This window comes from Chiloscyllium plagiosum, chromosome 44, assembly GCF_004010195.1.
Source record: "Chiloscyllium plagiosum isolate BGI_BamShark_2017 chromosome 44, ASM401019v2, whole genome shotgun sequence".
NCBI lineage: Eukaryota > Metazoa > Chordata > Chondrichthyes > Orectolobiformes > Hemiscylliidae > Chiloscyllium > Chiloscyllium plagiosum.
In genome coordinates, this window is record NC_057753.1 from 10459013 (window position 1) to 10481812 (window position 22800).

Genomic DNA, 22800 nt, shown 5'->3' on the forward strand with positions numbered 1-22800 from the left:
TGGGGAAAGGCAATGGACGGGGGTAGGCTGAGGGAGGGGGACAAGAGAGGGTGGCATGAGAGAGAATGGAGGAGGTGTTGGGTGGAAGAGATAGAATGGACAGAATGCTGTGGATCATAGAGGGCAGTGGACTGGGGGCACAGTGGGTGGCAGGTGAGAATGCACAGGGGCGCTGTGGGTAGTTGCGGCAAATGTCATTTCAATGCAGAACTTTTCTGACAATAGTTGTGAATTCTGTCTGGGTCCCAATGTCAGACTGACATTTTTGTTAGAAAAGCTCTGCATTTAAATTACATTCTTGAGAATGCTATTTAATGCTATTTAAATCTAAAATTGTTTAATGTATTAGATCTTTGTGACACTGGACTCCTTTGGATATAAATTGTCATCGTGATCTTATTCCCCACAACCACCTGATGAAGGAGCAGCACTCCAAAAGGTAGTGCTTCCAAATAAACCTGTTGGACTATAACCTGGGACTGTTACATTTTTAACTTTACCCACCCGAGTCTAACGCCGGCTCCTCCACATCATTTTTAGTGAACACAGCCCACATCTCCCTGTGCTCCCAGTAAACTTTACAATGCTGATGAAATGACGCACTCTGCACTCCTGAAAAATTTACAATTTGTAATTTATGGGCACGGTGGCACAGTGGTTAGCACTGCTGCCTCGCAGCGCCAGAGACCCGGGTTCAATTCCCGACTCAGGCGACTGACTGTGTGGAGTTTGCACGTTCTCCCCGTGTCTGCGTGGGTTTCCTCCGGGGGCTCCGGTTTCCTCCCACAGTCCAAAGATGTGCAAGTCAGGTGAATTGGCCATGCTAAATTGCCCGTAGTGTTAGGTAAAGGGGTAAATGTAGGGGTATGGGTGGGTTACGCTTCGGCGGGTCGGTGTGGACTTGTTGGGCCGAAGGGCCTGTTTCCACACTGTAAGTAATCTAATCTAATCTAATCTAATTTCTATCGATACTAGCATTCACTGCTCCATCTGATACACGACATTGAAAACTCAGTGCAGGAGGCCAAAAGAAATGAGCAGCTTTAAAATAAAAAGCTTTGAGGGTTTCAGTGAGAGTCTGAGCCCGGCATTATGGGCATTCCGGATCTCACTGAGGTACAAGACGAGATCCAGGTGTTCCTTGAAGGGACCAGTTGGGGAAACTGGGGATCGGGCTGTTGGTACAATTGGCTTATCAATTTAGCTATGTATGTCAGAATAATTTTCCTCTTTGTCAGTATTGCTATTGTTAGGTGTTTAATTGTTAAGCTTATGAGGTCCCTTAGTGATATAGATTTGCTCTAGAAATTGCTCCTTTTGTAATCCGATGGCTCACCCATATTTGATGATGGCAATGATAAATATGACCAGATGAGCTGCGAAGATGGTGGTGCTGCTCTAGAGGATGTTGATGGTTGGAACACCTTGAAGGACATTTGTTTGGATCAGCCTTCCCTTCAGTGATCGTGGTCCGATCAAAGGGAGGAAATGAGGATGTGGGCATCTGAGAGGTAGGACAAAATGGCTTCTGCTTGGCTAACTTGGTCTGAACAGAGTTCATTTAAAATCTCACCCTCATTCTAAACCTATGATCCATCCAGGGAAAAGACCTTGTCTATTTATCCCTATCCATGCTCCTCATGATTTTATAAAAGTTTGTAGGGTCACCCCTCGGCCTCTGACGTTCGAGATAAAACAGCCCCACCCTGTTCAGCTCAAACCTGACAACATCCTTGTCGATCTTTTCTGAACCGTTTCAAGTTTCATAACATCCTTTCTCTAACAGAGAGACCAGAATTGCACACAACATTCTATAAGTGGCCTAAACAATGTCTGGTACAGCTACAACATAAATTCAACTCTTATAATCAGAGGATTGGGAAAGTTTTCAAAACCCACAAAAGACAACTGGGAAAGAATGGAGGGACAAACTGTGAGAAACGAAGCTCACTGCCAAATAATTTTAGTCCGAGTTAAATTCCAAAGCAGTCTTTATTCATATGTTCTTGCAAGACTGGGTGACCACAAAATAGGCACACACAATAATATTAGTGCACATTTATACAGTTTCTATGAGCCTCTCTGTACTTACCCTTTTAGAACATAGAACAATACAGTGCAGAACAGGCCGTTCGGCCCTCGATATTGCGCCAACCTGTGGACTATTCTCAGCTCATCCCCCTACACTATACCAAAATCATCCATGAGCTTATCTAAGGATTGTTTTAAATCTCCCTAATGTGGCTGAGTTGACTACCTTAGCAGGTAGGGCATTCCACGCCCTTATACACTCTGCATAAAGAACTTGCCCCAGACATCAGTCTTAAATCAATCACCCCTCAATTTGTAGTTATGCCCTCTCGTACAAGCTAACGTCATCATCCTAGGAAAAAGTCTTTCACTGTCTACCCTATCTCATCCTCTAATCATCTTGTATATCTGTATTAAATCCCCCCTTAGCCACCTTCTTTCCAATGAGAAAAGACCCAAGTCTCTCAGCCTTTCCTCATAAGACCTACCCTCCAGACCAGGCAACATCCTAGTAAATCTCCTCTGCACCTTTTCCAATGCTTTCCAATACATCCTTTCTGTAATGGGGCGACAAGAACTGTACACAATATTCCAAGTGTGGCCGCACCAGCGTTCTGTACAGATGCAGCATGATATTGGAACTCAATCCCTCTACCAATGAAACTTAACACGCTGGATGGCTTCTTAACAGCACTATCCACCTGGGTGGCAACTTTCAGGGATCTATCTACATTAGATTAGATTACTTACAGTGTGGAAACAGGCCCTTCGGCCCAACAAGTCCACACCAACCCGCCGAAGCGCAACCCACCCAGACCCATTCCCCTACATTTACCCCTGCACCTAACACTATGGGCAATTTAGCATGGCCAATTCACCTGACCTGCACATTTTTGGACTGTCGGAGGAAACCCACGCAGACACGGGGAGAATGTGCAAACTCCACACAGTCAGTCACCTGAGGCGGAAATTGAACCGGGGTCTCTGGCGCTGTGAGGCAACAGTGCTAACCACTGTGCCACCGTGCCGCCCACATGGACTCCAAGATCCCTCTGCACATTCACACTACCAAGAATCTTTCCATTGACCAAGTACTCTGCCTTCCTGTTATTCTTCCCAAAGTGCATCACCTCACATTTAGCTGCATTGAACTCCATTTGCCCCTCTCAGCCCAATTCTACTGTTTATCCAAATCCCCCTGCAACCTGTAACATTCTTTCAAACTTTCCACTACTCCACCGACTTTAGTGTCATCTGCAAATTTACTAATCCATCCACCTATGCCTGTGTCTAAGAAATTTATAAAAATGACAAACAGCAGTGGTCCCAAAACAGATCTTTGTGGAACACCACTAGTAACTGGACTCCAGACTGAATATTTTCCTCAACCACCACTCGCTGCCTTCTTCCAGAAAGCCAGTTTCTAATCCAAACTGCTGAATCACCCTCAATTCCATGCCTCTGCATTTTCTCCATCAGCCTATCAGGTGGAACCTTATCAAAGGCTTTATTGAAGTCCAAGTATACCATGTCAACTGCCTTACCCTCATCCACATGTTTGGTCACCTTCTCAAAAAACTCAATGAGGTTTGTGAGACACGACCTGCCCTTGACGAAACCATGTTGACTATGTGAAATCAAATTGTTGCTTGCTAGATGATTATAAATCTTATCTCTTATAATCCTTTCCAAAACCTTTCCTGTAACAGAACTCGGGCTCACTGGTCTATAATTACCTTGGTTATCTCTGCTGTCCTTGAAGGGCACAACATGTGCAATCCTCCAGTCCTCAGGTACTATGCCCATAGACAATGACGACTCAAATATCAAAGCCAAAGGCTCTGCTATCTTCTCCCTAGCTTCCCGGGGAATCCTTGGATAAATCCCATCTGGCCCGAGGACTTGTCTACTTTCACTCCTTCTAGAATGGATAACACCTGTGCGTAACTAACCTCAATCCTTTCTAGTCTAATATCTCGTACCTCATTCTTCTCCTTTACAATATTGCCCTTTTCCTCGGTGAACACTGATGAGAAATGTGACAGTTGTAGTGCTCTGTGCAGCTGCTAATCTAATCTGTTTACCACATCTGTCTGTGGCCTGTTGTTAGCGTGCAACCCCCCCACTTCATAGCTGAGTGGTATTACTTTCACTGACGCAACACTGAGTCTTATCACTTCTGCACAGAGTCTTTATGACTATGTGACTTCTGCAGAAGCAATACTTACACACATTTTCCACAAAACCGATCTTTTGAGGGTCAGCGTGGACATTACGGCGGGGGGATGGGAATGAGGGAAGGAAGCTTAATGTACTGGAGCCAAGGCGCAGAAAGAACAAAGGATGCAAAACCGGCTTCAAGCTGCAATGAGGAATATTGCATGTGCTGTGCTTGCACCTGTTGCAGTTGTGGGAATCGGGTGCATTTAAAAAATAAAAACAGAAAAGCTATTTATCCCTCCGCCTTCCCAACGTCGTTCCTTCTGTTCCTCCTCACTCGGATAATTAAGACACATACCTGCGTTTGCGGAGTCTGCTCCCTCCCTGGATTCACTCAAGTTGCCATAAGTGAACAATTCCCCCTCCTCCCATCTATCTCCCTCTCAGGATGAAGAGTTGCTCAAAGGGAGGGCGATTCACTTTGAAACTGACAGGGCGACTTCCGCGTTGTGACGTCATAAAGGAGTGAGGGACGGGGCGAGCAAAAGTGACAGTAAAGGAGGCGGGGCGAAAGCGTCAGCGGGCCGCCGCACTGCCTTGCAACAGCAGGGGAGGAGAACACACTTTCCACAAACCCCTTCAAAGAATCCCTACAGTGTGGAAGCAGGCTACTCGGCCTCACCGACCCTCCCAAGGGTAACCCACCCACATTCGTTCCCCTATCCCCATTGCTCGACATTTAACCCTGAGTAATGCACCTCCCCTGCACATTCCTAGACGTTATGCCTAGTTTAACGTAGCCTATGCACCCTAACCTGCACATCCCCAGGCACTATGGGTAACTAAGCATAACCAATCCACTTTAACCTGGACAAAGTTTAAAATCACACAACTCCAGGTTGTGGTCCAACAGGCTTCTTTGGAAGCAGTAACTTTTGGGGTGCCGCTTCTTCATCAGGTGGTTGTGGAATATAAGATCCTAAGACACAATTTATAGCAAAACATTACAGCGTCCTCCCACTGAAATGGCATATTGAACAACCTGGATTGTTAAGTCTTTCATCTTTTAGAATGGTACAGGTATCATTACGATGTTTTCCAGCAACACATTTTCAGCTCTGATCTCCAGCATCTTGCAGTCCTCACTTACTCCTCATTAGAATGTAAACCCCAGAACTTCTTGTTGTCACCTTCTTGTGATAACAAGGTTTTATAGCAAAAGGTGACATCTCAGCTCAGACAATGCATCAAAGGTCAGAGTCTGCCTGTGTCCCAATCTTGAGTCAGACTGGTTCTATTTCCAAAGTGGAATTTACAAACTATTACAAGTATTGACTGCCTGCAGATTGTGCATTTTTTAAGCAAAATAGAATGTATCTGCAAATATACATCCGCGCACACGTGCGCACAGGTTTGTTGGGTGAATTTATATTTGCAAAATTACATCTTACTTTGCTCAAAAACTGCATGATTCCATCCAAGATTCTGTAAATCAGTCTAACCATTGTGGCACAGACAACCTCACACAGGGGAGCTCACACCTTCAATAAATTATCTGGGCTGACAAGACACCAATTGGTAAAGTTCACTTGAGAATTTAACTATTAAAAAAAGTTTTGTGATTTCCATGTGGAAGAACTGAAACTAACATGGTCATTCGAACAGATGAGAGACTTAACAAACATTCCAGGTCTTTTTCAATATATAATTTCAGTTACATCACACTGTAAACTGTTGCTATAAATTCTGTGTCTTACAATCTTATATTCCATAATCCCCTGATGAAGGAGCTGCAGTCTGAAAGCTAGTGTTTCCAATTAAACCTGTTGGACTATAACCTGGTGTTGTGTGATTTTTAACTCTGCAAATACACATTCACTCCCATGAACTTCTGAGCGCATATGTGCATGACAGAGAGAAAAAGTCTACATCAGTGTTATATGTCTCTATGTCTATTTGATAACAGATGCTTTATTTCTGTTGATGTAAATATTGTGGTAAATCTTAGCTGGGTAATAATAGTTAGATGTAAGAGAGAGAGAGAGAGAGAGAGAGAGAGAATTCCTCAAGTAGGCACCATAAGAATCCTGGGAAACCCCAATTTCTGGTTTACTTCCTAATGAACAAACATTCAGCACGATCACCTATTTATTTCTGATTTTGTTTCATTTTTCTTGTTTTATTCCCTGCGATGATGTGGGAGAGTTGTTAGATTTGGGTCAGCCATTTTGTCACATATTAAAGTCTGGAAACCATTTTGAATCTCATCTTAGTGCCTACTTGCTAAAGCTTATGTTTCTCAGGCTCAGCAGAGACTGTTGGCCTTGCAGCTGCACTGCTCCCTGATAAACAAATTCTTTCCTTGCATAGGACTTTATTTCCATCCTCCACAGTTGTCGAGTCAGGCAGGAGATACCCTGGTTCTGCCAGGTCACTGGCCGATATCCTTTGAGAGATGAAATATAGAGGGTGGTTGCTGATTTTGTTGTGTCCAAAGGAAAAGGAAAGCTTGCCAGGGACAAAAGTGCTGTTAGAAATGCTGATACAATTCTTGCTACTCAGCCACAAGATACTAATATGAGTACTCAACAGGGTCCTAGCGTCCGGACGTAATGGTGCTGAGAGCACTTACGCTTTACAAAATTAATAATAAAGATTTTGCTTGCCCCAGGGTTATGACAGGGGAAACCCTATTTGATAAGCCCGGGACCCACATTGAGGTCCACGGCATGCTTCAAAATGCCCCTGATCTGTTCGAGTGCCCAACGTTAGTTTGAATTGGGTAGTAGAAAGCTGAAGTATAATTGCTCGCTTCAGGACGTCCAGACTTGAATGAATTTGGCATACAGGACACATTGGGCAACTATGAAAGACTCCGTTGTATTTCCCCTGGACTCAATGCAGAGACACGAAAAACTTGCCTTGAAAACAGTGTTCGATTTGCAAATGGAACAGCTGTCTGGTATTTAGAGTTTGCACACTTGGTTAGGCAGCTATGTATCACAGCCAGGATTTATGAGACTTAACTCCCTAACTTTGACTGTTCTGGAAAGTATGCGCTTCATTACCCTTGGAAGGAAGGAACAAACAAAAGCTGACAAACTAAGATATGAAGAAAGTTGGAGAATATTACAGAAAGACACACACACAGAAGTTTGCAGAAAGGTTAACACTTCATAATCTGGTTTAAATACACATTTGCCTGGGTATGGTACTGAAATCACAGGGGAAGCCCCTGCTGAAGTGCACAAATATGGCCTCAAAAAGGGTACTCCCTCAATACTCAAACCAAAATGTGGGTGACCCCCTGCTGGACTGGTTTGTGTTCATTCTTTGCTGCTGCTTGTTTCAGTTGAACATTATTGTACACACTTACAAACATGGTGGCACCCAGATTTTCGGAAAGCAGCAAAGAAAAGAGCTGAAGCATGTTTAATTTGTAATCAAACAAGCTGCATGCTCTAAGAGGGATGCCCTGTGTTTGTTAACCACCTCCTTGCGTGGTCGGCCTTTTTACTTATCTACAACTTGCTTTTATAGAATCACCTCGCGTACATTGTTATGAATATTGTCTAATAAGAGTAGATGTATTTAGTAGATGAATTAAAACCATCCAAATGACTGAAGCAGCTGCCACTATAGTATTGGACAAGTGGGAAATATTTGCATCAGTTAACCAAAACACTTCAAAGTTTACATTCACGAGTACGTCAAGCCGAAGAAGTAGGACCAGGGCATATTGGAGCCTGCTTCTTTGGGCAGATACACTCTCTGGGAAAAGCAGCAGTCCTCACTTCCTCCTCCTCATCTCTGTCCTAAACCAACTCCCCCTAAGCTTGAGGCCTAGAAATGACTGGATAGGGTAGTGCTTCATCCCCACAGTGCAATGAATTCCCACTTTCCACCAAAATCCCAGATGTACTCACTTAGTTGCTTGCTGTCTCACAAATGAAAGATTTAATCGTAACTTCTTCCAGTCCCAGAAATGGTCATACATCTTTGAAAGCTGCTCTGAAAATCCAGTCTTCACAACCATACTTCTGTTTTCACCGAAGACAATTAGAGTCATACACCAAGAAAACAGACCCTTTGGCCCAATTTGTCCGTGCCAACCATATATCCAAAATCTATTCCCATTTGCCAGCATGTAGCCCGTATTCCTCAAAACCCTTCCTATTCATGTACCCATCCAGATGCTACTTAAATGTCGTAATTGTTCCAGTCTTCACCACTTCCTCTGTCAGCTTGTTCCATTCGTGCAGCACTCTGTGAAAAAGTGGCCCCTCGGCTCCCTTTTAAATCTTTGCCCTCTCGGCTCAAACCTCTCCCCTCTAGTTTTGGAATCGCTGATCTGAGGAAAAGATCTTGGCTACTCACCCATATGCATGCCCCTTATAAACTGATAAAATGTCACCCCTCAGCCTCCGACACTACAGGGAAAACAGCCCCAGCCTATTCAGCTTCTCCCTCTCGTTCAAACCCGCAACTCTGGCACCAGATTTATAAACCTTTTCCAAACCCTTTCAAGTTTCACAACATCCTTCCATAGGACGGAGACCAGAATTACATACAATATTCCAAAAGTGGCCTAACCAAGGTCCTGTGCTGCCGCAGCATGACCTCACAACTCTTTCACTCAATGCTGTGACCAACAGAGGAAAGCATACCAAACATCATCTTCACTATCCTGTCTACCTGCAACGCCACTTTCAAGGAACTAGAAACCTGCACTCCAAGGTCTCTCTTCGGCCACACTCCCCCTGTGTAAGTCCTGCCTGCATTGCTTGACCAAAATGCACCACCTCACATTTCTCCAAATTCAACTCCATTTGCCACTCCTTAGCCCATCAGCCCATCCAATCCAGAAGGTGAAAATCTCCATCCCACAGACTCTCCCTCCATTCTCACTTTGCTGAACCTAATCCCAGCTGCACCTCACCCTGAAGGGTCTGGTTCATGCTGATTAATTGGCCCACACTCAGGGGAGATCTAATTGAAACATACAGAATACTGAACAGCCTGGACAGAGTGAATGCTGGGAAGATGTTTACCTTGGTAGGACCCAAGCGCACAGCTTTAGAGTAAAGGGAAGACCTTTTAGAATGGAGGTAAGAAGAAACTTCTTCAGCCAGAGAGTGGTAAATCTATGGAATTCATTGGCACAGAAGGGTGTGGAGGCCAGGTAACTGAAGATATTTAAGACTGAGATAGCTAGGTTCTTAAGTATCAAGGGGATCAAGGGTTAGGGGGAGAAAGCAGGAGAATGGGGCTCAGAAACTTATCAGCCGTGATTGAATCGTATGAGCAGACCTGATGGGCTGAATGGCCTACTTTATGCTCCTATGTCTTTGGGTCTCTTGCTGTCCTGGACACAGAGTGAGAATTGGGAGCAGAAATCAGCAATTTGGACTTACAAGACTGCACCAGCTTTGAACAGATCACAAATGGATATGGATCTCTCTACATCTAGGTGCAGAGGCTGGGACTTTTTTAACTGGAGCAATGGGGGCTGAGAGGTGACCTTAGAGAGGGTTAAAAAATTATGAGGGATATAGGTGAGGTGAATGGCAGGTGTCATTTCAAGATGAGGAAGCAAACTTTTAAAGTGAGAGTAGAATGATTTTAAAGACATGAGGAGCACCTTTTTCACAGAGGTGGCTTGTGTGTGGAATGAATGTCCAGAGGAAGTGGTAGATGCAGGTACAGTAACAATGTTTAAAAGATGTTTGGATAAGTACATGAATAGGAAAGGTTTGTAGGGATATGGGCCAAACTAGGTGGGACTAGTTTAGTCTGTGGATATAGTCAGCATGGACTAATTGGACTCAAGGGTCTGTTTCTGTGCTGTATGACTAACTTGCCTATAATGGTCTTAAAACTATTTTCTTGCCTTCCACTTCTCTGTTCTTCAAAATCAGATGAACTCAGCTTTGAATATATTCACCTGCAGGAAGACATCCCCAATTCTGAACTCAATTCCTCTTGCTAATATACCACTTGCCTTGCTGATTGCTTGCTGCACCTGCCTGACAACTGGCTTTGACTGGTGTAGAAGGACACTGAGGCCCCTTTGTACATCCATACATCATTCCTGATGAAGGGCTCGTGCCCGAAACGTCAAATCTCCTGCTCCTCGGATGCTGCCTGACCTGCTGTGCTTTGCCAGCGCCACACTTTTTGACACTGATCTCCAGCATTTGCAGTCCTCACTTTCTCCAATTCGCAATACACCTCCTTTCTATTTTCTTTTCACATCAAAGGCTATAACTTCACACTGTGGTACTCCATTTGCCATGTGTTAGAGATAGACCTGCACCAGCTTTTCCAGAGTCCAGCCTCTCCCTCTAACTCAAACCCTCCTGGCAATGTGCTGGTAAATCTTTACCAAACCCCCTCTCATAGTATTCTTCCTACTACAGGGTGACCAGAACTGCACTCAGTACTCTAAAAGTGGCCTTATCAACATTCTATACAACCTTAACATGTCCCAAATCCTATACTCAACAGTGTGGACAATGAAGGGAAGTGTGCTAAATATCTTCTTCACCACCAAGTCTACCAGTGATGTAACTTTCAAGAACAATGAACCTGAACACGACCCAGGGCCCTACCTTTACCTGTACAAGTCTTGCCCTTCTTTATTTTAGCAAAACGCAACCCCTCGCTTTTATGCATACCCCTCTCATATGCTCATACTTCATCACAATCACACTTTACCAAGCATGTACAGATGCAAATACACTCTCATGCACAAACTCACACACACACTCTTTCCTGATGAAGGGCTTTTGCCCAAAACATCGGTTTTCCTGCTCCTCGGATGCTGCTTGCCTTGGTCTGCTTTTCTAGCTGAACGCTGAACCTATTACCCTCTAGTTCTGGACTCCCCCATTCAAAGGAAAACACCATGTCTATTTACCCTATCCATGCCCCTTGTGATGTTATAAAAGTCTATAACGTCACCCCTCAGACTCTGGCACGATGGAGAAACAGTCCCACCCTGTCCTTCCGCCTCGCCTCACTCGGGTAATTAAGACACATACCTGAGTTTGCAGAGTCTGCTCCCTCCCTGGATTCACAACAGTTGCTACAAGTGAACAGATTTCTCCCCACCCCTTTCTCTTGCCCCTCTCTGGATTCACTCCAGTTGCTACAAGTGAGCCTGCTCCGTCATTCATTAAGATCATGGCTGATCTATCCATCGTCTCAGCTCCTCCCCCCTGCATTGTCACAAGTAATCCCTTAATTCCCCTACCAGGCAAAAACCCATCCAACTGTGTCTTGAATATACGTAATGAAGCTGCCTCTACTGCTTCCTTGGGCAGAGAATTCCATAGATTCACTGCTCTCTGGGAAAAGCAGTTCCTCATCTCTGCCCTCTGGAAAAAGCAGTCCCAAAAGCAACTCCCCCTAACATTGAGGCCTAGTCTCACCCACCAGTAGAAATGTCTGGTTAGGGTAGGACTTCATCCCCACAGTGCAATTATGGTGGGAAGAAGTTTCCATTGGTAGGGGAGACAAGAACCATAGGGCACAGCTTTAAGGGTAAAGCTCTGGACCAGATGGGCCAATGGGCTGAGAAGAGGCAAATGGAATTTAATTCACGTAAATGCGAGGTGCTGCATTTTGGGAAAGCAAATCTTAGCAGGACTTAATGGTAAGATCTGAGGGAGGGTTGCTGAACAAAGAGACCTTGGAGTGCAGGTTCATAGCTCTTTGAAAGTGAAGTAGCAGATAGGTAGGATCGTGAAGGCAGCATTTGGTATGCTTTCCTTTATTGGTCAGAGTATTGAGTACAGGAGTCGAGAGGTCATGTTGCGGCTGTACAGGACATTAGTTAGGCCACTGTTGGAATATTGCACGCAATTCTGGTCTCCTTGCTATCGCAAACATGTTGTGAAACTTGAAAGGGTTCAGAAAAGATGTTCTTCGTAGGATATGTGGAACAATCCATCTTCCGCAACTACACTGGCCCCACCCCCCACCTTTTCCTCCGCTACATCGATGACTGTATCGGCGCCGCCTCGTGCTCCCACGAGGAAGTTGAACAGTTCATCCACTTCAACACCTTCCATCCCGACCTCAACTTCACCTGGACAGTCTCAGATTCCTCCCTCCCCTTCCTCGACCTTTCTATTTCCATCTCAGGCGACCGAATCAACACGGACATCTACGTCACCCCTCAGACTCTGGCACGATGGAGAAACAGTCCCACCCTGTCCTTCCGTCTCTCCTCACCCCACCCAGGTAATTAAGACACATACCTGAGTTCGCAAAGTCTGCCCCCTCCCTGGATTCACTCCAGTTGCTACAAGTGAGCCTGCTCCGTCATTCATTAAGATCATGGCTGATCTATCCATCGTCTCAGCTCCTCCTCCTTGTATTGCCGCAAGTAATCCCTTAATTCCCCTACCATGCAAAAACCCATCCAACTGTGTCTTGAATATACTTAATGAAGCTGCCTCTACTGCTTCCTTGGGCAGAGAATTCCATAGATTCACTGCTCTCTGGGAAAAGCAGTTCCACCTTATCTCTGCCCAAAAGCTACTCCCCCTAACATTGAGGCCCAGTCTCACCAGCAGAAATGACTGGATAGGGTAGGACTTCATCCCCACAGTGCAATGACGTTGGGAAGATGTTTCCATTGGTAGGGGAGACTAGGACCAGAGGGCACAACTTTAAGAGTAATGGGGAGATCTTTAGGAATAGAGATAAGCGATGTCGCCTTTTCTGCCAACAGCAAGGAGCAGGCGCAATGTTTTGATGACATCAGCAACCATGCGTGCTGCTTGTTCACACCGAGAGGCAGACACAATATGCTCTGTTGAAAAGTGTGGTGCTGGAAAAACAGCAGGCCAGGTAGCATCCGAGGAGCAGGAGAATCTTCAGAAGGGCTTATGCCCGAAATGTTGATTCTTCTGCTCCTCGGATGCTGCCTGGCCTGCTGTGTTTTTCCAGCACCACATTTTTTAACTCTGGTACTCCAGCATCTGCAGTCCTCACTTTCTCCTCCACATATGGGCGGCACGGTGGCACAGTGGTTAGCACTGTTGCCTCGCAGCGCCGGAGACCCGGGTTCAATTCCCGCCTCAGGCGACTGACTGTGTGGAGTTTGCACGTTCTCCCCGTGTCTGCGTGGGTTTCCTCCGGGTGCTCCGGTTTCCTCCCACAGTCCAAAGATGTGCAGGGCCAGGTGAATTGGCCATGCTAAATTGCCTGTAGTGTTAGGTAAGGGGTAAATGTAGGGGTAGGGGTATGGGTGGGTTCGCTTCGGCGGGTCGGCGTGGACTTGTTGGGCCGAAGGGCCTGTTTCCACACTGTAATGTAATCTAATCTAAAAAAAAAAATATGTTCTGTGGAAAGCTGGTGTTTTTAACTGATTTTAAGTGTCCAAATGCAATAGGAGAAACAAAAGGGTAGAACAACAATCCACACTGTAATGTAATCTAATCTAAAAAATAAAAAAAAATATGTTCTGTGGCAAGCTGGTGTTTTTAACTGATTTTAAGTGTCCAAATGCAATAGGAGAAACAAAAGGGTAGAACAACAATATATTTTCCCCATGTGGCTCGACATTTTATTGCTTTTGCATTTTGTCAGGCTGCTCAACTTTATGTCTTTTCCCCAGTGTAGGGGTGAAGTTCAGAACTAGAGGGCATAGGTTTGGGGGGGGGGGGGGGTGAGTGTATGGAATGAGCTGCCAGAGGAAGTGGAGGAGGCTGGTACAGTTATAGCCTTTAAAAGGCATCTGGATGGGTATATGAATAGGAAGGGTTTAGAGGGAGATGAGCCAAGTGCTGACAAATGCGACTTAATTAATTTAGGATATCTGGTTGGACCAAAGGGTCTGTTTCCATGCTGTACATCTGTGAGTCTAAATAATAAAAAGTATACTTTGACAAATAACAAACTATATCCATGTTAACAAGGCTTAGTACACCACATTTTCAGCAGGTCCTGCCCCTTCAGTGACTGAGGAACATATCTCCTGGTGCATAATCTCCTTCACTAGTATTTACACACTCGCCTCAGCAATTGCACAAGTAACAGCAAGAGTAAAAAAAACAAGGTTTTTTTTTAGATAAGAGTGAGGGTAAAAAGCACAAGCCCCAGTAAAAGCAGATGGAAAGTGAGTGTAAAATGTCACTATGACAGGACGGGCCCCACATTCCTTCCCCTCCGTTCCCCCCCCCAACCTGCCTCACCTTTCACCTCCCGGGCCCAGTACCTTCCAGGTGGCCCCATAGTTGACACAGGGGCCGCCCCACGACCAGTAGAACTCCACCACCCAGGCGGCCGACGAGTTCCCAAGCAGGCCCTTAACCCCATCCGCCTCCAGAATGCTCACCGGCTCCTGCCTGCTGTACAGCCGGCCGGTGTGGCCGTGACACAGCAGCTGCGCCAGGAAGGCGGCGGTGCCCAGTGACGGGTGTCTGCCCCGGGCCGCACGGCGCCATTTTCCTAATGGCCGCCGCTTCCCCGCTCGAGCGACTTGTCCTCCCAACCGCCTTCGCCCCCGCGTGACATCAGCTCGGGGTTGGCGGGGCCGGGGGAGCCTCACCGTCACCAAGCAACAGCCACCTCGCGCTACAACTGCTCATTCACAAAAACAAACTCTCCTGTCTCGCTCTGCAGCTGCAGGGGGGACACTGCCACGTTTCGAGGAGCCCTGTCCACATTGTGAAAGCTTATGGCTCAATTTAAACAGATATTCCAACATTATAACAAAGCATCGTCAAATCTAAAGGGGGAAATGTGCATTTTAAAGGGACGTGGATATTTTAACGGGCTACTGCTGCAAATAAAGAATTTAAATGAAGACGATTATATTTCAAAGGGGTGTGGACACATTCAGAGGGATATCTCAATATGCAAAGTGATGCAGTCTTATCTAAATGAATCTACAATTCAAAGAAACGTTGCCCTATTTATTAGCAGAAATATCCCTTTAAGAGACAATAGGTGTGAACTCCATGCCCCAATGTTGAACCAAACAGACATTTTCTTAGAAAAGCTCTGTGTTTAAATTACATTCTTGAGAAGGTAATTTATGGATATGTGTGTGGGTTAAAGTAGATTGGCCGTACTAAATTACCCATAGTACCCAGGGATGTGTAGGTTAGGATGGGTTAGCCATGGGAAATACGGAGTAAGGAGCTGGTGGGATGGTCTTTGGAGAGCCAGTGTGGAAAAGATGGGCTGAAGCTACCACATTGTTGGCATTCTATGATACCCCCCACAAAGAAGCATTTTATCTGCATCTATCCTGTCAGGCCCCTCTCAGAATTCTACTAATTTCAAAAGGTCACTTCTGGTTCATAGAGGTATACAATACAGTAACAGACTCTTCGGTCCAACTCATCCGTGCAGACCAGGATTCCCAAACTAAACTAGTCCCACTTGCCTGCATTTGGCCAATATCCCTCTTAAACCTTTCTATTCATGTACTCATCCAAATGTCTTTAAACCTTGTAACTATATCTACATCTGCATCTACCACTTCCTCATCAAATTCATTCCACACGCAAACCATCCTCTTGTCAAAACGTTGCCGCTCAGGTTCCTTTTAAATCTCTCCTCTCACCTTAAAAAAAAAAAGCCCCTAGTTTCGAGCTCTGCTACGCTAAGGAAGAGCCCTTTGCTATTCACCTTACCTCCATTCCTCATGATTTTATAAATCTCAATGAGGTCACCCTCCTGTGCTCCATTGTAAAATGTCCCAGCCTCTCCTTCCAACTCAAACCCTCCGGTCCTGGCAACGTCCTTGTAAATATTTACCGAACTCTCTCTAATAGAATTCTTCCTATTACAGGGCCACCAGAACCATACTCAGTACCTGGAAAGTGGCTTCACCAACATCCTGTACAATCTTAACATGATGTCCCAACTCCTATACTCAATGGTGTGAACAATGAAGGCAAATGGTGCTAAGTGCCTTCTTAAGCACCATGTTAACCAGTGATGCAATTTTCAAAGAACTATGTACCTGAACACATCCCCCATGCCTCTCTGTTTTGCAATATGACCCAAGACCCATTTACTGTACAAGTCCTGCCCTTCCTTCCTTTTAACAAAACGCAACCCCTTGCTTTTATTCATACCTCTCTCAGACACACGCTCTCTCTTAGACACCCCCCCCAATACTCTAACAGGCTTATACTCCATCACACTCAATTTACCAAGCATGCACACAATCTTATGTGCACTCTCACGCACAAACTCACGTGCACACAACCACACTCTCTCATGTACGCGCACAAACGTAACTCTATGGAGAGAATTTGTATTGGCAGAATTATATTTGCAGATACTTTCAATTTTGCTCAAAAAGGGCACAATCTGCAGGCAGTCAATCCATGTACTACTTCATAAATTCCTACTTTGGAAATAAAACTAGTCTGATTCATGATTGGGATACTGACAGACTCGAACCTCACACCTTACATGCATTGTCTGAGATGAGATGTCATTTTTTTTATATAAAACTTTAAGTCATCTCGAGAATACGACTTATAAGGTGTTCTAGGACTTACATGTTAATGAACCGAAATCTGCAACCCACTCTAAAAGATAAAAAACTTAACAGCAATCTAGGTTTGTTCAATATATCTTCTCAGTTGCATGACACCGTGATCTTTTGTGATAAAATCTGTGTCTTATGATCCTGCTCCACAGCTACCCGATGAAGGAGCAGCACTCCGAAAGTTAGTGCTTCCAAATAAACCTACTGGACTATAACCTGGTGTTGTGTGATTCTTAACTTTATCCACCCCAGTCCAATATCAGCGCCTCCACATGGTTTCTAGTGAACACAGCCCACACCTCCTGGTGCTGCCACTACACTTTACAATGCCAATGAAACGACGCACTCTGCATTCCTGAAAACTTTACTATTTCTAACGGTACTAGCTACTCCTTCTGATACACGACATTGGAAACTTAGTGCAGGAGGCTGAAAGAAATGAGCAGCTTTAAAACAAAATCCTCTTGGAGCTCAAAGCCTTTAATGAGAGTCTGAGCCCAGTGGTAAGTTCAGGTAACCTTTATTGTGACCCAACTTTGTTACAGCTTCAGATGCCCCTACAAAAAGTCATAGAAAAAGTAGCTGCTTTTTATACAGCTCAAGGTTAAAGCGCGCACACTACCCCACACACACACCCACCTCACATTCTTTACTACTGGTGACCGAGTTGCCCCTTTGTAATTGGATCCACATCCCCAGTGAAAATAGTTTCACAGTTAGATTCTAACTCCAGATTTCTAACCAAATTCCAATTCCGCCATCTGCCGTGTTGGGATTCAAACCCAGGAATCCCCAGAACTAGGTGGATAGTCCAGTTCATAATGGCACTCAGCCGTTGCTCCTTCAATTCCTTGCGATGGCACATGAACTCGCTGGTGGCAGGCGCGGGTGAAGCCCTTCCTGCATTGAGAGCAGAATTATGACCTCTCCCCGGTGCGGACCCACCGATGGGTCAGCAGGTTGAAGGAGTTGCTGAAGGCCTTCCCGCAGTCGGCACAGGGCAATGGCCTCTCCCCGTGTGGACCCGCCGGTGTCTCAGCAGGGTGGAGGAATTGCTGAAGACCTTCTCGCATATGACACAGCTGAAGGGCCACTCCTTGGTGTCAGCAGGTTGGAGGAATTGATGAAGGCCTTCCCACACTCTGGGCAGGAGAACGGCCTCTCCCCGGTGTGGACCCTCTGGTGGGTCAGCAGGTCGGAGGAATTGCTGAAGGCCTTCCGACACTTGGGGCAGCTGAAGGGCCTATCCCCCATGTGGACCCGCTGGTGCTTCTGCAGGTCAGTGGAATTGCTGAAGCCCTTCCCGCACTTGGGGCAGCTGAAGGGCCTCTCCCCCGTGTGTATCCGCTGGTGGGTCAGCATGGTGGAGGCCTGGGTAAAACACTTCCTGCATTCGGTGCAGCTGAAGGGCCTGTCCCCCGCGTGGATCCGCCGGTGGGTCAGCATGGCAGATGAACAGCTGAAGTCCTTCCCGCAGACAGGGCAGGAGAACGGCCTCTCTCCGGTGTGGCTGTGCCGATGAGTCTCCAAGGCAGATGGGGCATAAAAGCTTTTCCCACAGTTGCCACACTTCCATGGTTTCTCCACAGGGCGGGATTCCTTGGGTTGCTCCATGGCCGAAGATTCAGCTGCACACAAACACGTATACATGCCCTCCCTGCTGTGAATTCCTCTTTCCAGGCTGTATAGTTGTTATGCTCTCCACAGTCAGTGTGCTGCAACAGTAGGGTCTCTCATCCAGACCCACTGATGCTGAAAACGTACTCAAACTGGAACCAAAAAGCTTTGCTCCTTCTCACAGAGTCATAGTCGAAAATTGTTGCGGTCCCAATGGATTCAGTGACTGTCAGACATTGACTGCAAAGTGAGGACTGCAGACACTGGAGAGTCAGTGTCGAAAGGTATGGTGCTGGAAAAGTACAGCAGGTCAGGCAGCATCCAACGAGCAGGAAAGTCAACGTTTCGGGCATAAGCCCTTCATCTGTTCATTTTGAGATTTCTGTCTTCAGATCTTAAAATATTCTGCAAAAAGAGATTTCAAAAGTCATCACTGTCAGTCCAGGGTAGAAATTCAGAACAAGCAATTCTACTTTCTGCAGAACACTGTTTTCTTTTGTTATTCCACAAAATTGAAAGCACTCTCTCCCCCTCTGTTCTCATTCCTCTGTAACTAATTCTCCTGAAGGTGCTGATTCAGGATCTTAAGGGGCAGAAAAGTAAAAACATCAAGACTGACGTCTCTCTGCATTTTGAGTAACTCCACCTGAAAGTTAATGTCTTTCACAACACTGGGCTACTGCTGAGAGTGAGCAGGCCTGATCTTGGGAAGCAAAAAACAAAGTATGGCAATTCAGGGTGAACCTGCAATTCAGCGTCTTGAGGAACAACCAGACATGAAAGGGTTAACATCCCCAGGAATGTGGGAGCAAAATGAAACTTCAAGGCATTAACACCGACACACTCCAGTTAAAACATTCTTGAAATCTGCTCTGACAGTCCAGTCTTCACAACCACAGTTCTGCGTTCATCGAAACAGACCCTTTGGCCCAACTTGTTGCATGCTGACCAGATATCCTATGGCGAATATCACATTCGCCATTACTTGGCTCCTATATGGGCCATGTGCTGGCAGGTGGGACTACATTAGGTTGGCTATCTGGTCAGCGTGGATGAGTTGGACCGAAGGGTCTGTTTTTGTGCTGTACGTCTCGATGTATTCATACGCCCATCCAGACGCCTTTTAACTGTTGTAATTGTACCAGCCTCCACCACTTCCTTGGCAGCTGATTCTATACACACACCACACTCTCTGTGAAAAGGTTGCCACTGAGGTCTCTTTTACATCTCATCCTACCCTCACCCTAAACCTATTCCCCTTGAGTTCTGGACTCAAAGAAAAAACCTTGTTTCTTGACCATATCCATGACCCTCAATTTTATAAAAGTCTATAATGTCACCCCTCAGTCTCTAGCGTGCTGGGAAAAATAGCCCCATCCCATCCTTCCGTTCCTCCTCCATCGGGTGATTAAGACACATACCTCAGTTTGCAGAGTCTGCTCCCTCCCTGGATTCACTTCACTTGCTACAAGTGAACAGATTGCCCCCACTCCCCGTCTCAGGATGAAGAGTTGCCCAGAGAGAGGCAGTTCACTCAAACTGGTAGGGCCACTTCCGCGTTGTGATGCCATCAATGGGTCAGGGGTCGGGCAGGGAATGGAAGACGGGGCGGGGTGAGATCCGGGCTACACCTACAGCAGGACCCCACACTGCGTATGCTATGGCCGGCCAGCTCGCCCGCACAGCCCTGTCCAGTTTGCAGATATCCCTTCCGTTTAGAGCATCTACACAGTGTGGAAGCAGGCCACTCGGCCCAACCAGCTACACCGACCCTCCGAAGAGTAACCCACCCACAACAATTGCCTACCCCTACTCTACATTTACCCCGAGCACTACACCTAACCTGCATATCCCTAGGTACTATGAATAATTTAGCATAGCAAATTCCCCCTAACCTAGACAAAGTTAAAAATCACACAACACCAGGTTTGGGTCCAACAGTTTTATTTAGAAGCACTAGCTTTTGGAGTGCTGCTCCTTCAATAGGTGGTTGCAGAGAATAAGATCAAAAGACACAGAATTTATGGAAAAACATTGCAGTGTCCTGCCACTGAAATGATACATTGAACAAACCTGGATCGTTAAGACTTTAATCTTTTCGAATGGGTTGCAGGTATCATTAATATGTAAATCTCAGAACTTCCTGTAAGGCGTCTTCTCAAACACATTCACTCCCGTGGACTTATGCGTGTGCGAGTGCATGAGAGAAAGAAAATGTCTTTATCCATCCAGTATATTTCTATACCTATTTGAGAACAGATACCTTATTTCTGTTGGTGTGAATATTGTTGTAAATCGTAGCTGGGTACTAATAGTTAAATGTAAGGGAGAGAGAATTCCTAAAGTATTATTGTGGGCGGTACAGTGGTTAGCACTGCTGCCTCACAGTGCCAGCGACCCGGGTTCAATTCCCACCTCAGGCCACTGTCTGTGTGCTGTTTGCACATTTTTCGGTTTCCTCCCACAGTCCAAAAATGTGCAGGTGAGGTGGATTGTCCGTAGTGTTAGGTGAAGGGGTAAATGTAGGGGAATGGGTCTGGGTGGATTGCTCTTCCGCGGGTCGGTGTGGACTTGTTGGGCCGAAGTAATCTAATCTAATGAGACCTCCATTTCTGGTTTACTTCCGAATGAATAAACACTGGCACCTATTTAGTTAGAATGTTGTTTCATTTTTCTCGTTTGATTCCCTGCTATGAGTACACTCTGTGTCTGGATGATTGACAGGCTGGGAGATTGTGGGTTGGGGCTTGATTGACTGAATGTTTTTATTGTTCCCAAAGGTGTCAAAGGAAGGGGGTGGGGGGGGGGGGGGGTGAAGAGCTTCAGCAGAAATCCAGCAGAGTTGAGAACAGACCGACATCATATTCTGTGGGAATTGGGAGATCAACAGGGGACAGAGAAACCAGGACCTGAAATCCGAACTAACACCAGACTACTCTGTGATTTGTGCTTTGATTAGCAGTGTCAACCCTCTGCCTTTCCCATTTGACTACGTCCTTGATATTCAGGATCCAACCTTCTCATCCTGAAGCTATATCGCTTAAGGAGTTTCAGATCATATTTATTCTCTTCAATGTGTGCGGTTAATTCATTCACTTTTGTTACAATGTACACCATTTTTAGTTGCAATTTTTGCGATCTTTCGAATCCAGCTTTGATTGCTGGTATATTTACTCTCCTTGTCCCTTTCTATCATTCTCTGATGTTTATTTTCCATATCACTACATTGCTCACCAGCCTTGATTTGGATTGACCATGCTAAATTCCCCCCAATGTTGAGGGATGTTCGGGTTAGGTGGGTTAGCTGTGGGGAATGCAGGGTTATAGTTTCATAGTAACAGAAGCAGGAGTAGGCCATTTGGTCCATCAAGCCTAATCCACTATTCATTAAGATCATGGCTGAGATATCCTTTGTCTCAGCTCCTCCTCCCTGCATTATCGCAACGGCCCTTAATACCCCGATCATGCAAAAACCCATCCAATGTGTCTTGAATATATTTAATGAAGCTGCCTCTACTGCTTCTTTGGGCACAGAATTCCATAGATTCACTAACCTCTGGGAAAAGCAGTTTTTCCTCATCTCTGTCCTAAATCTACTCCCCCTAATCTTACGCCTCATCTCATCCACCAGCAGAAATGACTGGATAGGGTAGGGTTTCAGCCCCACAGTGCAATGAGTTCCCACTTTCCACCAAAATCTCAGATGTACTCATTCAGTTACTGTCTCACAAATCAAAGAATTCATTGTGACTTCTTCTGCTCCCAGTAAGGGCGAGACATCTTTGAAAGCTGCTCTGAAAGCCAAGCCTTCACGACACTTCTGTTTTCATTGAAGATGATTAGAGTCATACAGCACAGAAAGAGACCCTTCACCCCAACTCGTCAGTGCCGACAAGATATCGTCTCATTTGCCTCCATGTGGCCCATATCCCTGTAAACCTTTCCTATTCATATGCTCATCCAGATGCCTTTTAGATGTTGTCATTGTACCAGCCTCCACTACTCTGGCAGCTTGTTCCATGCATGCACCACTCTCTGCGTAAAAAAGTTGCCCTCGGGTCTCTTTTAAATCATTCCCCTCTCACTTCAAACATATGCCCTCTAGTTTTGGATTACCCTAGGGAAAAAAAATCCCTGGATATTCATGCTATCCATGCCCCTTATGAATGTCCATAAGAGCACCCCTCAGCCTCCGAAGTTCTGGAGAAAATAACTCTGTCTCTGTACTTCAAACCCTCCAACTCTAGCAACAGCTTTGTAAATCTTTTCCGACCCATTTCAAAGTTTCACAACATCTTTCCTATAGCAGGGAGGCCAGAACTGAACACAAAAGGAGTGTAACCAATGTCCTGTACATGACCTCCCAAATCCTATGCTATGACCAATAAAGGAAAGCATACCAAATGCCTTCTTCACTATTGTATCTTCCAGAAATTCCACTTTCAAGGAATTCTGAACCTGCACTCCAA

General features: G+C 45.6%; 1 protein-coding gene and 1 pseudogene across 3 annotated transcripts in view; both read right to left on the reverse strand.

Moving 5' to 3' along the window:
- Positions 1 to 15599, reverse strand: part of LOC122543521 (zinc finger protein 135-like) — a 69969-nt gene extending 54370 nt beyond the window's left edge. Inside the window, exon 1 of one of the 3 annotated variants that reach the window (XM_043682300.1) lies at positions 14397 to 15599. The gene's annotated coding sequence lies outside the window, so the exon portion shown is untranslated. The remainder of the gene's footprint in view (positions 1 to 14396) is intronic. The other 2 variants (XM_043682298.1, XM_043682299.1) reach the window with 2 other exon arrangements.
- A 1619-nt stretch (positions 15600 to 17218) lies between these two features.
- Positions 17219 to 18628, reverse strand: LOC122543531 (annotated as a pseudogene).
- Between the last annotated feature and the right edge of the window lie 4172 nt (positions 18629 to 22800).